We start from the raw sequence: 14,286 nt of genomic DNA, 5'->3' as shown, positions 1-14,286 counted from the left end.
GAGAAGCTTAATCTCATGGCCTTCCCTCCTAAGCTGGTGGTGGAGCAGTTGACCATGATGGATGCGGTGAGCAGCTGGGCTTTCAGGGCAGAGTGGGGCAGGCCTTCCCTCTGCTATCGTTGCCCCAGACCTGATCCAGACTCCTATGATCTGGGCCCAAATCCAGGCTCCACTCTTTACCAACCATAAGACCTGGGCAACTTTCTGAACACCCAAGCCTTTGCTGTCCACCTGCAGACCGTGGAGATGGACATTAAGAGGACCTGCTGCACAGAGTGACTGTGCCAACTCCATGAGGTAGAAGAGACGGAAAGCTGGGTGGGCCCTGGCTCATCTGTGCAGGGAGGGGCTCACTGTGTACAGCCTGGTCCCTGGTGGCCCAACCGCTGCTCAGGAGGCTCAACAGCCTCAGGACTTATTAGACATCTGATGTGTATTTCACTACAAGGGAGACAGACAAGGCCTGTGGTTGTAGCTGCCACGTGGGGATGCGCATCAGAATGTGGAGTGGGACCAGAGGGGGGATCAGGGTATTGGAAGATGCCCCCTTAGGATGAACCGAGTTGAGCCACCGTCTGGAGCTTGGAGTTAGCCAGGACGGGCTGGGTCAAAAGCCCCTCTCCCTTCCCTGCCAGTATTGGGTCCTGGGTCCTCCTGTGCTGGGTGTCCTCGGGGGACAGAGAAGAAAAGCCAGGGACTGTCACAAGGCTCAGGCCACATCCTGAGCTTTCTGAGCTCCAGCTCTAAACTGTGACTCCTGTGTGGGACTTTGGGGGCTATAGACACAGACCTGGGATGTGGCAGGGCACGGTGACACTCCCCCTGTTCTCCAGGACCTCTTCCGGAAGGTGATGCCCTCTCCGTGCCTGGGATCCACCTGGGGCAAGAGGAGCAAGCCCGAAATGAACACCAGACACCCACCGTCCAGGCCACCATCGACCACGTCAGAAGGGTGGCCAGCTTCGTCATCACCCCCTGCCTCGGGGACCCAAGCATGACAGCCCAGGACAGGGCGAGGGTGGTGGAGTGCTGGATCCAGGTGGCCCAGGTGTGCTGTGGGAGGCCCAGTGGAGCCCCTCTCTGAAGTCTTGGGAACTGCCTCTCCACCTTTATCAGCTCCCAGGATTGCAGTGTGTGGTCTAAGCCCCTGTACAGTCCCTAGACCCTTCCTGCCAGGGGCCCGCTGACTTTAACTCCAGGTCCCAGTGAGAGGATGCTCACTTCCTACCTGGCTCCTTCCCTGGGTTGAGCTAAAATCCTGCTCCCTGTGAGTGTTACTCTTTGGGTCCTAAATGTGCCCTTCTGGGACTCCCTGAGCATCTGTCTCATCCAGGAGGGGAGATTTAAATAGAAGGGAACTGAAGCTAGAGCAAGCGGGGCTACAGTGCCCCACCTCACAGCTCATTCTCTTCCCTTCCCCAGGAGTGCGAGATCCTGAAAAACTTCTCCTCGCCCCGCACTGTCATCTCTGCTCTGCAGAAAACCTCCACAAGCCACCTGAAGAACACACGGGGGAAGTTTCCCGGTGGGTAGGCCTCTCTCCATAGGAGGACCAGGGTGGATGGGGGATCTCCTGTGTGTCTGCCATTGGCCCCTCAGTCAGCTGGGAACTCCTGGGAGGCAGCAAATGCTGGGGACAGGGCCTGGGCCTCGGCAGGGGGTCTCTAAGCCTCCCGGGTCCTTAGTCACCAGTTCTGCTTCAGGACTTGGCTTCCCTGAGTGTCGGGTACTCAGTTGAGCCACATTGGAGATTTTCAAGTGTTTATAGCAACAGAACTCTATGCCCAGTTGAAACTCAAAGCAGTCAAAACAGAGCTGCTCTGTAGAGCTGGGGAGTGGAGACCCCAGTGACCAACAGGAGAGCCCCCTCCCAGTCCCATGAGACCTTAGCGCTCAGAGGAGCCCAGTGAGAGGACTCCTCCAGGCAGTTTGAATCTCTCGGGTTTGCAGAGAAAAGGGATTTGCATTCAGACCCCTCACATTATTCCTAAATTTATCCCTCATTCTTTCCCCTCCCCTGAGAGAGAACCCTGATAATCTTAAGGAACTCAATAGTCAAGACAAGTCCTTGAGCAGAGACCTGATGATCCAGGTAGAGTGGAGGCTGGGGGTCTGGAAAGAGAGGAGGGGTGCGGAGGAGGGATGCTGGGCAGGCTGTGGTTTTGATAGTTTCTCCCTTGAACTTTCTCTGAAACATTCCCGTCTATCTCATCCAGATTAACAAGCAGAGGGATCTGTTCTGCCCATGGGCAGGTGGGGTGCCGTTTGTGGGCGGGAGGCCCTGGTCATGGGACACAATGGTGTTGGCTGGGCTGTTCCAGGAGGAGTTGCCGAGCTGGCGCCATCAACAGGTCTCTGGCTTCCATGTATGTCCATCCTGCTGGATGTAGCTTCTTCCAGGCTGTTGGGTGGTTGGTGTGGGTTTAGCCCTCAGCCTAAACCTATCCTCAGGAAGCCAGGACCCTGCTGCTCCTTCTATCTTCACCACATCTCCAAGGGGCTGCAGCCTGCTTGCCCCAGGGATGTGCGTGGCAGAGGATTCCCATGGCCCAGGTGCACAAACAGGCTGCTCATCCTTAGGTGGCAGATGTGTGTGCATTCTGGGACTCCCCTCTGGACCCCTAGAGCAGTCACTTGAGTGAACCACAGGAGTCTAACCTGAGTGCCTGGTTGGCAATGACATATGCCCCCGGTGGCTTATGAGAAGCATCTAGGCAACTGATGGATTCTTAGTGAACCCTGCTGAAAGGAAGTTAGGAGCCTCATGTAAACAGGGAATCAAAATGTCCTGTCATCCCCTTCCCTGTTGATCAGAGGTGGCACCTTGGGGGTCCAGTTCCTGAGTGGATAAAGAAAGAGTTCAGGGGCCTGCCCCGTGGCGCAAGCGGTTAAGTGCGCGCACTCCGCTGCAGCGGCTGAGGGTTCACCGGTTCGGGTCCCAGGCACGCACCGACGCACCGCTTGTCGACCTATGATGTGGCAGCATCCCATATAAAGTGGAGGAAGATGGGCATGGATGTTAGCCCTGGGCCAGTCTTCCTCAGCAAAAAAAGAGGAGGATTGGCAGATGTTAGCACAAGGCTGATCTCCTCACAAAAAAAAAAAAAAGGATTCAGTGCAGGGGAATGTCCTGAGGCGTTCCTTGGGGAGGAGAAGGCTTTGGCTTGGCCTCTGGCCCAGCCTGGGGCCCAGACACTCCACGGGACTGGGGCAGGCAGGAGCCACTCAACCAGACTCCCAAGACACCCCGTCCTCTCCATCCATGACTCAGCCCAGGACCAAGCTTTGAGAGCTCAGGGGACAGGACTGTTTTCAGTGGTGGGGCTGGGGTTAGGTGAGGATGTTGGAACAGGGCCTCTGGCTGAGAGGGGCAAGTGGCCTCTCCTCTGTGGGCCCCTGAGCACCTCTGCCCATGTTTGGGCCTTTGTCTCCTCATCAGGGAAATGGAGGGACGGTGATTGTGTTGTGCAGGTCTCACAGGGTGGTGTTGAGGTAAGAGGGAGGAAAGGAATGTGGGAGCTTTCTGCCTGCTCCACCTGGAGGGGTGAGGGCCAGAACAAGGATGACAGTCTTGTGACAGTGAGTCCTCATAAGAACCTGTGTGGTAGCTGGAGTTCTCACACTTTCCAGATGAGGAAACAGGCTCAAGGAGGCCAGGCCACGAGCCCAAGCTCACACCCAGAGTGAGAGTTGGAGCTGGGCTTGTTCTGGAATCACAAGACCTTGGAGGATGGAATGACATTGATACCAGTTGACTCAAGTCAGATGTCCAGTGTCGGAGGCCAGTGGTGCTGGAGAGAAATGGGGTGAGGGGAGTATTGCCTCGCTGACACTGTCCTCGACCCTGACAGGAGGGGCCCTTCACGGTTGCCCCCCCAGAGAGCAACCCCCAGAGAGTGCAGGAGAAGCAGGAGCAGCAGCAGGTGAGTGTGCCTGTGGGGGAGGGGCTCTGCGCTCCCAGCTGGAGGCCTCAAATCAAGAGAGGAGGGCCCTTCCTCTTGGTGCCACAGTGCCCAAATCCCCCAGTAGAAGTGACCAAGAGGAGGGCCTGGAAGATCTGGTGCAGGATGGGTTGTTTTGGGGAGGGCCAGGGAAGGCACACCATGTGATTTGCCAGGAGCCGGCCCTGGGAGGAGGAGTGTGGTGTTCTTGGGGTGTGAAGGGAGGAAGAATTGAGGGGAGGCTGCTGAGGATCCTAGGCTGCTCCTCGTGGGAACCCTGTGGTGGGCCAGGTGGCTGAGGGTGGGGACTTTTCAGGAGAGGGTCTACATGGGCTCTACTTGAGAGCAAGGGCTCATCCCACCCGCACCCCGATGTCACAGGGTGTCTTCCCCTATCTTGGCAATCTGCTCAGTGACCTGCTGATGCTGCAACTGGCGATGGTTGACTATCTCGAGGTGGGTGAACCTGAGGACTAGGCAGGAAGGACCAGGATTCTGAGCCTTGGGATGCGGGAGCCCCCAAACTGAGCTCTGAGTTCTCAGCACTTGGCACATCTCCTGTCATGAGAGCCTCGCAGCTGCCCCTGGGAGATGGGGCATCAGGCTCTTCTTAGGGATGAGTGAAAAGAGGCTTTGCCAGAGACACCCATTCCAGTTCCTCAGGCTGGGGAAGCTCAGAGCTGCCTGATGGCACAGCTGCGTGAGGTTTTATCTGAGCTGGACTCAGCCTCCAACTCCTATGCTGTCCATGAAGGGAGAGAGAAGTCGGGTCCCCCCAAGTCAGGCAGCACATATGTGGCTGAGCAGTCCCCTCTGCCTGAGGCCTCAGCTTCCAAGTCTGTCATCAGAGAGTTGTGCTGCCAGGTCCCTCAGTCTCACCCCCATGTCCTCCTACTCTGGAGCCCAGAGCCCGGCCTAGGTCCAAGTCCTCTTTTCTCTGCGTGCCCGGCCCCCTCTGGGGACCTGGCATTAGTGCAACATGAGAAGGGGTGGGCATAGGGGCTAGTCAGGCTGGGGGCTCTGTCTGATGGACTTTGGCTGTCTACCTTCCAGGGGAATGAGATCAACCTTGAGAAGAGGACTGAGGAGCAGCTGTGGCACTCCCTGCAGGGGAGGGGAAAGAGGTGGAAATCAGAGACCTTCTGGGCAGAACAGTCCCTGGCTTCACCCCCTGTATCTTACATTGAGTGGAAGAGTTTGATAACAGAGAAGTGGGAGACCCATCCAATTGGCGGGTGGGTTGAGGGGAGGATGGCATCAAGGATATCTTCCTGGAGGAGGGGCTGATTATTCCCATTCTGATAACTGGTAGAGCCTGGATGGAACTGGAGGGAAGGATGGTTTCCAGGACTGGTCCCCTGCCCCACCCCTCACCTCCAACAAGGCCCCTGCAGCATCCCCCACCCAGGCCCTGTCTGCATCCTCTCCTTTCCTCTGGTCCCAGGAATACCGAGTCATGAGGAAGATCCTGCTGCTCCAGGAGGCTGCCAAGAATTACAACCTAGAACCCGAGGGAGCGATTTGCGGCCTGGCTCCAGGACATGCAGTTGCTCAACGAGAATGAGAGGTGAGGCCGAGCAGGAGTTGGGTGAGGGCAGGGGTGGACTCTCCCTGTTGGTCAGTCCAGAGAGCCTGTCTCCATGGTCCCCCACTCATCCCCCGGCCTTATTACATGGTGACCTCTGGGACACCCAGACTCCAGCTGCTGAGCAGGCAGTAGGGGGATACCTGAGGTGTGGTTCCTGGTAGGGTCACAGGTGCCTCTCTGTCCTGTAGCTACAAACTGTCCTGCCAGCCAGAGCCCTAGAAAATACGCAAGGCCAAGAAGAACCGGCCATCATCAAGGTCTGGGGTGAGTGAGTGTCTGGGCCGGGGTGACTGACTCCTGGGGGTTCAGTAAGTCTTCGGGCTAAGCGTGGCCTTGGGGAGTCGGATAGCTGCCACTGGGATCCCAGCTCCACTATTGACCAGTCCTGTGACTGGGGTGACTCTCTTCAGCTTCCTGAGACTCCGTTTCCCTCTCTGTGAAATAGGTGATACTAAATGACGGCTCACGTGGCAGGGACGAATGGGGTACTGGTGGCTGACAGCACTGAGCACAGGGTCTGAAGCACCCAGTGCAGTGGGGACAGGGTGGGGAGCCATGATTCAGAGGGAGGCCGCAGAAGATAACCCGACTCTTCTACTCAGCCCCCAGGCCCCAACCCCGAACCCCGTATCAGTGGCCGATCACAGCCCCATCCTCAGCAGCGGGGACACAGTTGGGATGCTTGTGATGCACCAGGCCAGCTCCTCCCACTTGATGGGAAGGGGAGCATTGTAAGCTGATTCCTGGGGTCCCCTGAAGCCCAAGAGAGAAGGGACGACCCCATCCCAGCTCCCTGACATCTCTACCTCAGCACCTACTCACCCATTGGGGAGGGTCAGTGGTTATTTGTTGTAAATAATAAATGACATATTTGAATATTATATTAAAGTCCTGTTTCCTTCACAGCTTGGGAGTTGTGGTGTGGTTCTCTCGCTTTCTGTAGGCATGTGAGTGAGACACAGAATCTCACATTTCTCCTTGAATCAGGAACTCTTCTGAGTCATCAACTTATTGTCTGTTGGAGAAGGGAGAAAGGCCAGCCCCTTTTTTGGCTAGTGACGTCACTCCCAATTCCCCCTAACTCCTAGGACAAGTTCATTTCAGTATCATTCAGCTGCTCCAGGGGCGGACACGGCCCCCCTCCCATTCTCTTGGGATTTAAAGGTTGATGGTACTTTCACAGGCAAAGCAACAACCACTGAAATGTGGGTGTCTTTAAAACAGCACTACCCAGGACCAGGTCGTGCCATAGGCAGGGGGTGCCTTTCTACATTCTGGAGGAAGAGAGAATGTTTTCTGCTTCTCTTGTTGAGGTTTCTTTTGACCAAATTTTAGGAACTTGTAGTTTTCTAGTTCAATCTCTGGAATTGCATCAGCTCTAAGTGGGGAAAACAATGTAAAAAGATCAAAACATGCACATGGAGAGGACAAGGCCTGAAAAGGTGATTTGCAAATGGACTAAAGGCAGACAGGACTTTCCCTCCTGAGACCCCTCTAGTGCCTCCATGTTCACTACTGACCTAGAATTGAATCTTGCTGGGATCCTTGTCCAGGACTGTTAATTCTGTTTCCCGCTTGTTTTGTATCCAATGGGAAAGATTTGTGATGCAGCTTTAAGGCTACCACTGGGCCTCATTCCATAAAAACGACCGCTCTCTGTGAACCAGGATTTCCAGCACACCTGCCTTCCTTATGCCATTCACTTTAGGGCAGAAATTCCCTAGAAGGCTCCTCCCTGGCTTGGGCTGATGGATCCCGGGTGAGCTCTACTTTACCAGGATAAGGGACCATAATCCTGACCAGTGAGTGACCCCACACTGTCCCTTGCTGTCCAAGGTGACTTCTGAGGCCATGTCATTCTGAGGTCCATGGTCTTGGACAGTCCTCCAGTTTACACACTCAGTGTTGATGTTGCCAACTTGTCCAAATGGGGCAATTGGGCCCGAGCCATTAAAGTGTGTCCCCCCTGGGTGGTTGTGTTTTTTTCCCCAGTCTTGTGCTGTGGTTACATTACAACCACCTGATGGGGTGTGAACCCTGTTTGGAGCTTTGAAAGATGAGGCATGACAGGGGTGTGGGGTGGTCCAGCAGGAAATGCCACGGAACTGATGATCCATGGTGGTGTATGAACACAGCCTTACCAATTAAAATACTGAAATGCTTCCCATCTGGTGGTGAATAGACACTGCTCTGAGCTCACACCGAGAACCCACCCCACGACAAGAGCTTTCAAAGGGTTACCAAGTGGCATTTTGAACCTCATCCCTTGGAAACACCCTGTAAGACAAGGGCCAGATGAATCACTTGGCACTTGTGAGTTATCGCCTCCTGTCTGATGGCTGCAAGTGTCACCCAGACACACAGGCTGGACTCTGCCAGGGAAGCCTTCTTAGGACAGCTAGAAGCTGAGGATGATTCCTGGTTCCCAACATCCCAGGCCCTTCCTGACATGGCACAGCCACCCAGGAAAGTGGTTTGGTAATGAAAAGACTGGGAAGGCAATACTTCGCCTCCAAAGAGAAAGAGAAGTGCCAACAGCGAAAGCTGGATCCCTCAAATAGTCAATTAAATCTCAACAAGCAGTGAGTTCTTGTCAGATTACTGATGCCGAAATGGTCTCTTTTGATAATAGCATGATCCCCCAGCTGCCATGTCCATCTTCATGAATCAAATTTCCAACACATATGGATCTAAAAAACTGAGGGAAATCTGGTATTTCCTTAGATGCAACTCTGAAGTAGCATGCAAGAAGGAACACAAAAATGGAGACCAAAAGTAAATATCTAATTTGAGAACATAGACATCGAAGTGCTTTTGAAATAATATTTTGGAATCTATTGGAATATTACACAAAAAGAATAATCCACTTTAAGTAGGTTTTACTGTGACTGTATGGAGCAAAACTGAATCATCCCGTGACGTTGATAACTCGCTGATGACTTGAAAGTACAAATAAATAACATACATAGTAAAGAAAAATGAGAGAACAGCATGAAAAAGGAAGATCTTTCTCTCCTCACCTGAAACTCAACCTCTCACCTCAGAAAGAAACCACTGTCTATATTTTCTGTCACGCAGCAGAGTTTAATAAAAGAAACATATTGGTATATTTCAAAGTTTCAAGAGCTCAAAGCAAGGAAACATTATGGACGCTGCCAAGAGACCTCACTGAGGTGCCTGCTCCATTTCGTCTGCTGTCAAGATGGCCTTCTTGGCCCCTCACTTTCTCTGCCTCACTAGCAAGTCTGTCCGCCTTCAGTGCTACCACCAGTCTCTCTCCTGTGCTCTTCACTGCCCTTTCCTCCTTCCTGATACCTTCCTCAGTCGCCGGAAATTGTTGGCAGTGGAGCTGTGGAATGCACAGATCAGCTCCTGGAATCATCTCTGCCAAATCTGAAGACCGGCAGGAGTGGGCATGGGACCTGGAGTGCAGACCACCTGCGAGCACACCTGGCAGGGATTCACCTGTGTGACTAGGTGCAAGTTTTTGCAACGCTTTTGTAAGATTGAAAGGAGTTACTAGATGTCCTGGTGTTCAGCATCACTAATCATCAGGGAATGCAAATCAAAACCACAATGAGCTGTCACTTCACACCTGTTAAGATGCCCATTATCAAAAAAACTAAAGATGGCAAATGTTGGTGAGGATGTGGAGAAAAGGAACCCTTGTGGGAATGTAAACTAGTACAACCATTATGGAAAACAGTATGGAGCTTACTCCAAAAATGAAAACTAGCATATGATCCAGCAATCCCACTTCTGGTATATGCCCACAGGATTGAACTCAGGGTCTCAAAGAAATACCTGCACTCTAATGTTCATTGTAGCTAATTCACGATAGACAAGATATGGAAGTAACCTAAATGTCACTGATGGATGAATGGATAAAGAAATGGAATATTAGTCAACCTTGAGAAAAGAAGGAGATCCTGCCATTTTTGACAACATGGATGGACTTAGAAGACATTATGCTAAGCGAAATAAGGCAGACAGAGAAAGGCAAATACTCACTTATATGTGGAATCTTAAATAGTCAAACTCATACAAGCAGAGGTTAGAAGAGTGGTTGCCAGGGGTTGAGGGGATGGAGAAATGGGGAGCTGATGATCAAAGGATACAGAGTTTCAGTAATCAAGATAAATAAGTTCTGGAGATCTAGGATATGGCATAGTGCTTACAGCTAACAAGACTGTATTGCATACATCACATTTGCTAATAGTGTAGATATTAAGAGTTCTTACCACAGAATAATAGTAATAAAGGAGATGAGAGAAAACTTTGGGAGGTGATGGATATGTTTGTGGCCTTGATGGTGGTGACAGTCTCAAGGGTGTATACTTATGTCCAAATTCATCAAGTTGTATATGGAAAAGTATGACACCATCGTTGATTCTTCTGCACCTTGAAATACGCCGTGTCCTCATCACAAGAGAAAAAAAATTGTAACTATGTATGGGGACGGATGTTAACTGGACTTATTGTGGTGATCATTTCAACATTTATACAAACACTGAATCATTATGTTGTACCGCTGAAACTAATTTAATGTTGTATGTTAACTTTACCTCAATAAAAAAAAAACACACACACAACAGAAAAAAACCATTTTAATATTGTAAATGAGTTCAGTGAATCCCTGAAACTGCCCCATTCTCATATGAGAGTTACAGGAAGCAGAGAGGATGAAGTAAGATGGAAGAAAGTTGTACAAAACAGTGTTCAAATTAAAATCATTTAAGTTGATATCAACTCCTTGTGGCAAAGTTCTGTGAGCACCAATCTTCTTTCACATTTTTCCTGGAAAAGCATACCTTCAGATCCAACCCATAATAGTTTCCTCATTTGCTCTAATAAGAAAATTTTAACTTAATAAATAAAACCAAAAGCATCCCTTATGTATGAATAAAGTTAGTGAACTTTACAGAGAAAAGAGCATATTTGCACAATCTCAATAAAGGTAACAGAAGAACGGAATGATGATGAAGTCTCATTCAAGCTTATCTTTGAAAGCCAGTAAAACCAGGTTATCTTTTCAAGAAAGTGTGTAGAGCTGTCAACCTTGGAAGATAGAAATAGTGACCTCCTCTGCAGCAAAAGTCATGCTTGCTTACTGCCCATTATAATAAAAATAACACCCCTCCCCAGGCCAAAGGGCAGCAGACTTCCTGCCTGTTATCAAAGATATGAGTTCCTTAAGCTCTGAGTTCTTGCAACCCTCTGTATGTCTCCTGGCCCACTGTGTATCACCCTTTGGGAAGTGAGATTTAGTGAACCAGTGCAAATGTTGATACTCGGGCCAGTGCCATTGCTCTGTCATTAAGTCCTTTGTCTCTGACCCATGGGTCTCGTGTCTTTTGCCAGCATCTGTAAGACCATGGTAGGCTAACTTATTGGTTTGCAGGTAAGGTAAAATGTCAGACCATTCACAGTTCCTGACAAGCCCTTAAAGTAACTAGTTGTCTTAGGAACAGAGAGCTATCCAGAACAATATGCATGGATGGTCTTCATAGAAGACTTCATGCAACCAAAACTTTAATAAGTGTCTCTGACCTCTTTTATTTCTACCTCAATTAGAAGGAGAGGTACCAAGCTTTATAGACCTAGGGTTTATGCAAGCCACGTGAAGACCCAGTGACCAGAAACTTCCCATGGGGAGCATTACAGATGGGCATATTTCCAAAATGGACCCATATGCCTCCCGATCATCCAAAAGACAGTACATTATCTTAATTTATGATGATTTGATTCATTAAAATCTTGTGATGGGCCAAAGATACACTTCTAAGAGGAATGAGGCACATGGCAGTTGTAAGCAGACTAACACATTTGGTGAATATCAAACTCTGAACTAACTTTAGTGTTCTAATCAATCAAAAGGTACAACAAATTTAATTAGGTAGATTAAATGATATTTAATGGTATGCCTGATTATTACTCTGCAATAATGAACAAGCAGCTCATGTAAATAACTATAATTGGCCTTTAAAATATGAGAGTCAGGACTGTTTGAGATAAGCTGGAGAGAAGGAAGGGGAGAAATAGATAAAAGCTAGCTGCTCTGACGCCACTCTCAGGACCCCTGGATCTACATGTAACCCAGGAGATCGAGGCAGATGGCTGTGTGCCTAGATCCTCCTGCACTGTGGTTCTCAGGGATGTCACAGGGCTGAAGCAGCTTCCTGAATCGTGTTTACACGTCCATGTGTACAATACCCTTGACCAAGGGGATGAACCACCATTCAATCATCCCTTACACCCCTCTAATTAACAATTAGATTTCAGAATCATTGTACCATTAAATGATAATTTATTCCTCAAACCTGTAGGATGCCGAGCTAAAAGAAAATCAAATTTCAATGGCTTCTTTTCTTTGAAGGACCAAGATGTTCTTTCACACTTAGAATCCGGATTAGAGGATAAATCCATCAAGTCAATGGAAACAACTTAAGAAATGGACAGAGGGATATTTCATTCATATATACACAGTTTGCACTGTGGCAAAAATAGAGTTATATTTTAAAAAATTAGAATTTTTTGAAATTTTATAGATATTACTGACTTTGTTCTGCTTATACTCCCTTTGGTTTACCAAATCAAACTCACTCTTTAATGGGCATTTCTAGCACTGAGTGCTAATAACAGCAGCTTTTTTAAATTCTTATTTTTCCCAGGTCAAAGACCAAGGGAAGAGGTCATCAAGAGGTCAAGTCTAATCTACCTATGGATGTGGCAGCCTTAACTATGGATGTTCAAACCAGACATTGCCAGCAGAACCACATCTCTTCACCCATAGGTGAGTTTTTACTAGTAATCACAGAGACTTGAGGATATCAAAGGAAATTCTTTATTAAGAACCAAAGTTATAGATCCCTATCTTGGGTTCTTTACTTTGAATTTTTGACCAAATCATATGCATTTATTGGACCATGTTCAAGTCTATGATCTTTAGAAGATGCAGCTTACAGCTGAAGAGAAACAGATACAACACCAATATCTTACCCTCTCTGAAGCCCAACTGAGAGCCCCTGGAGTCAGAAGTTTTCAAGACAAGGAAAAGTCATTCTTCTTCTGAACAGAGAGTAGAGGTTATTCAAACATTCAACTATAAATTGTTAACATGACTTGTTAGAATGTGATGGAGCAAGCCTCATACCTTCTAAGTTTCATGATTTTTCTCCAGAATACTGAGAGGGATGACCTTAAAGTCCAGTTTCCCCATAAATGTCTCTATTCAGTGATAAAATTAAATTCCCTATAAAATAATTCCCATAGGGCTGGCCCCGTCGCTTAGTGGTTAAGTGCTTTGCTACTGGTGGCCCAGGTTCAGATCCGGCATGCACTAACACGCTGCTTCTCCGGCCATGCTGAGGCCACATCCCACATACAGCAACTAGAAGGATGTGCAACTATGATGTACAACTATTTACTGGGGCTTTGGGGGAAAAAAAGGAGAAGGATTGGCAACAGATGTTAACTCAGAGCCGGTCTGCCTAGGCAAAAAGAGGAGGATTGGCATGGATATTACCTCAGGGCTGATCTTCCTCACACACACACAAAAATAATAGTAATAACAATAATAATACCCATAAAATTGTTAAAAATATATCATAGTCTCTGACCAAGAGGAAACAAGGAAAATTGAGCAGTTGAATAGCAGTGTAATAAACTCCATACAAGGATCTTACTGCAGCATTATGTATAATAGTGAAACTGGACATAATCCCATCTCTATCAAAGAAGAAATAAACAGATCATGGTATTCCTGTTCTTTGGAGTACCTCTAAAACTTCTAAAAAGCTAAGTTAGGGTGGCGAGCACTGATAAGGAGAGACATCTATGATATATAGTTTGGGAAACAGCAAATTGCAAAATGATGTAGTTATGTCATTTATGTTAAAAAAAACTTTATGTGTATTTATATATTCATAGGAAATGTCCAGAACAATAAGCTGCAACCTCTTAACTATAGTTCCTTCTGAGTAGGGGAGTGAGTTTGCAGGGAAAGGGATGGATGGGGTAGGTTTCGCTTTACTCTAAATAGATCTGGGTTACTTGACTTTTTTTATAGTATGTAATTCTTTCATAATTAGAAAAATGAGTGATGTGACCGTTTGGTGCAGGGCAATACTATTATGTTCACCTGTCTCTGTACTGTATGTTACTGCACAGCACGGACTGTAGGAGAAAGCCCAGAGGAGCAATGAAGACAAAGAAGACATAACACCTGCAAAAAGTCAGTGGAGTATTTCTCCATAACAAACCTTCCAGGTGAGTGACGGTCAGTATCTTCCACTGCTCCAGCTCTCACAATAAACCTAGAACCTGCCCTGGGTAAGCTGGAGGACCATGCCTGACTAGTCCACTCCCTGCATGGGGCCGGTTTGTGCAGGGTGACTGTCATCAAGCAGACAATGGACTCAGGTTGGGGTGTGTGCCTTTGGAGAGGATGGCAGAGAGGCACAAATTGGAACGCCAGCTAAGTGCACACACCTGAGAGGCGGAGTTCCAAGTTGAGACTCAAAATGTACCAAGAAACTGTGTGAAGTGAAGGAAGCTACTCGACCTCTCTGAGCCTCAGTGTTCCCCCCTGTAAAATGGGGATCACAGAGCTCTACCTCACAGAGCTGTTGGGGAAGATACATAAAAGTGCCTGGGACAGTCAGTGTCACATTATTAACAAAGTCGTCTCCGACTTCAGAAAATCAATGAAAAGAATAATGTTGATGAGACCAAAGATGAGATGCCCAGCTTCGTAAG

At 48.6% G+C, this 14,286-nt stretch overlaps 1 long non-coding RNA gene across 3 annotated transcripts in view; it reads left to right on the top strand.

Moving 5' to 3' along the window:
• Positions 1-1,458: 1,458 nt before the first annotated feature.
• LOC131402318 (uncharacterized) overlaps positions 1,459-14,286 on the top strand; it is a 249,624-nt gene continuing 236,796 nt past the window's right edge. Inside the window, exons 1-4 of one of the 3 annotated variants that reach the window (XR_009218530.1) lie at positions 4,157-4,397; positions 4,995-5,065; positions 5,386-5,508; positions 12,201-12,322. This is a non-coding gene — a long non-coding RNA (uncharacterized LOC131402318). Of the gene's footprint in view, positions 1,526-4,156; positions 4,398-4,994; positions 5,066-5,145; positions 5,177-5,385; positions 5,509-12,200; positions 12,323-14,286 lie in introns of those variants that run through there. The other 2 variants (XR_009218528.1, XR_009218529.1) reach the window with 2 other exon arrangements.

The sequence above is a fragment of the Diceros bicornis genome (genome assembly GCF_020826845.1).
Source record: "Diceros bicornis minor isolate mBicDic1 chromosome 7 unlocalized genomic scaffold, mDicBic1.mat.cur SUPER_7_unloc_2, whole genome shotgun sequence".
Lineage (NCBI taxonomy): Eukaryota > Metazoa > Chordata > Mammalia > Perissodactyla > Rhinocerotidae > Diceros > Diceros bicornis.
Note: the sequence above shows the minus strand (reverse complement) of the source record. Positions and strands in the feature narration are given on the sequence as shown.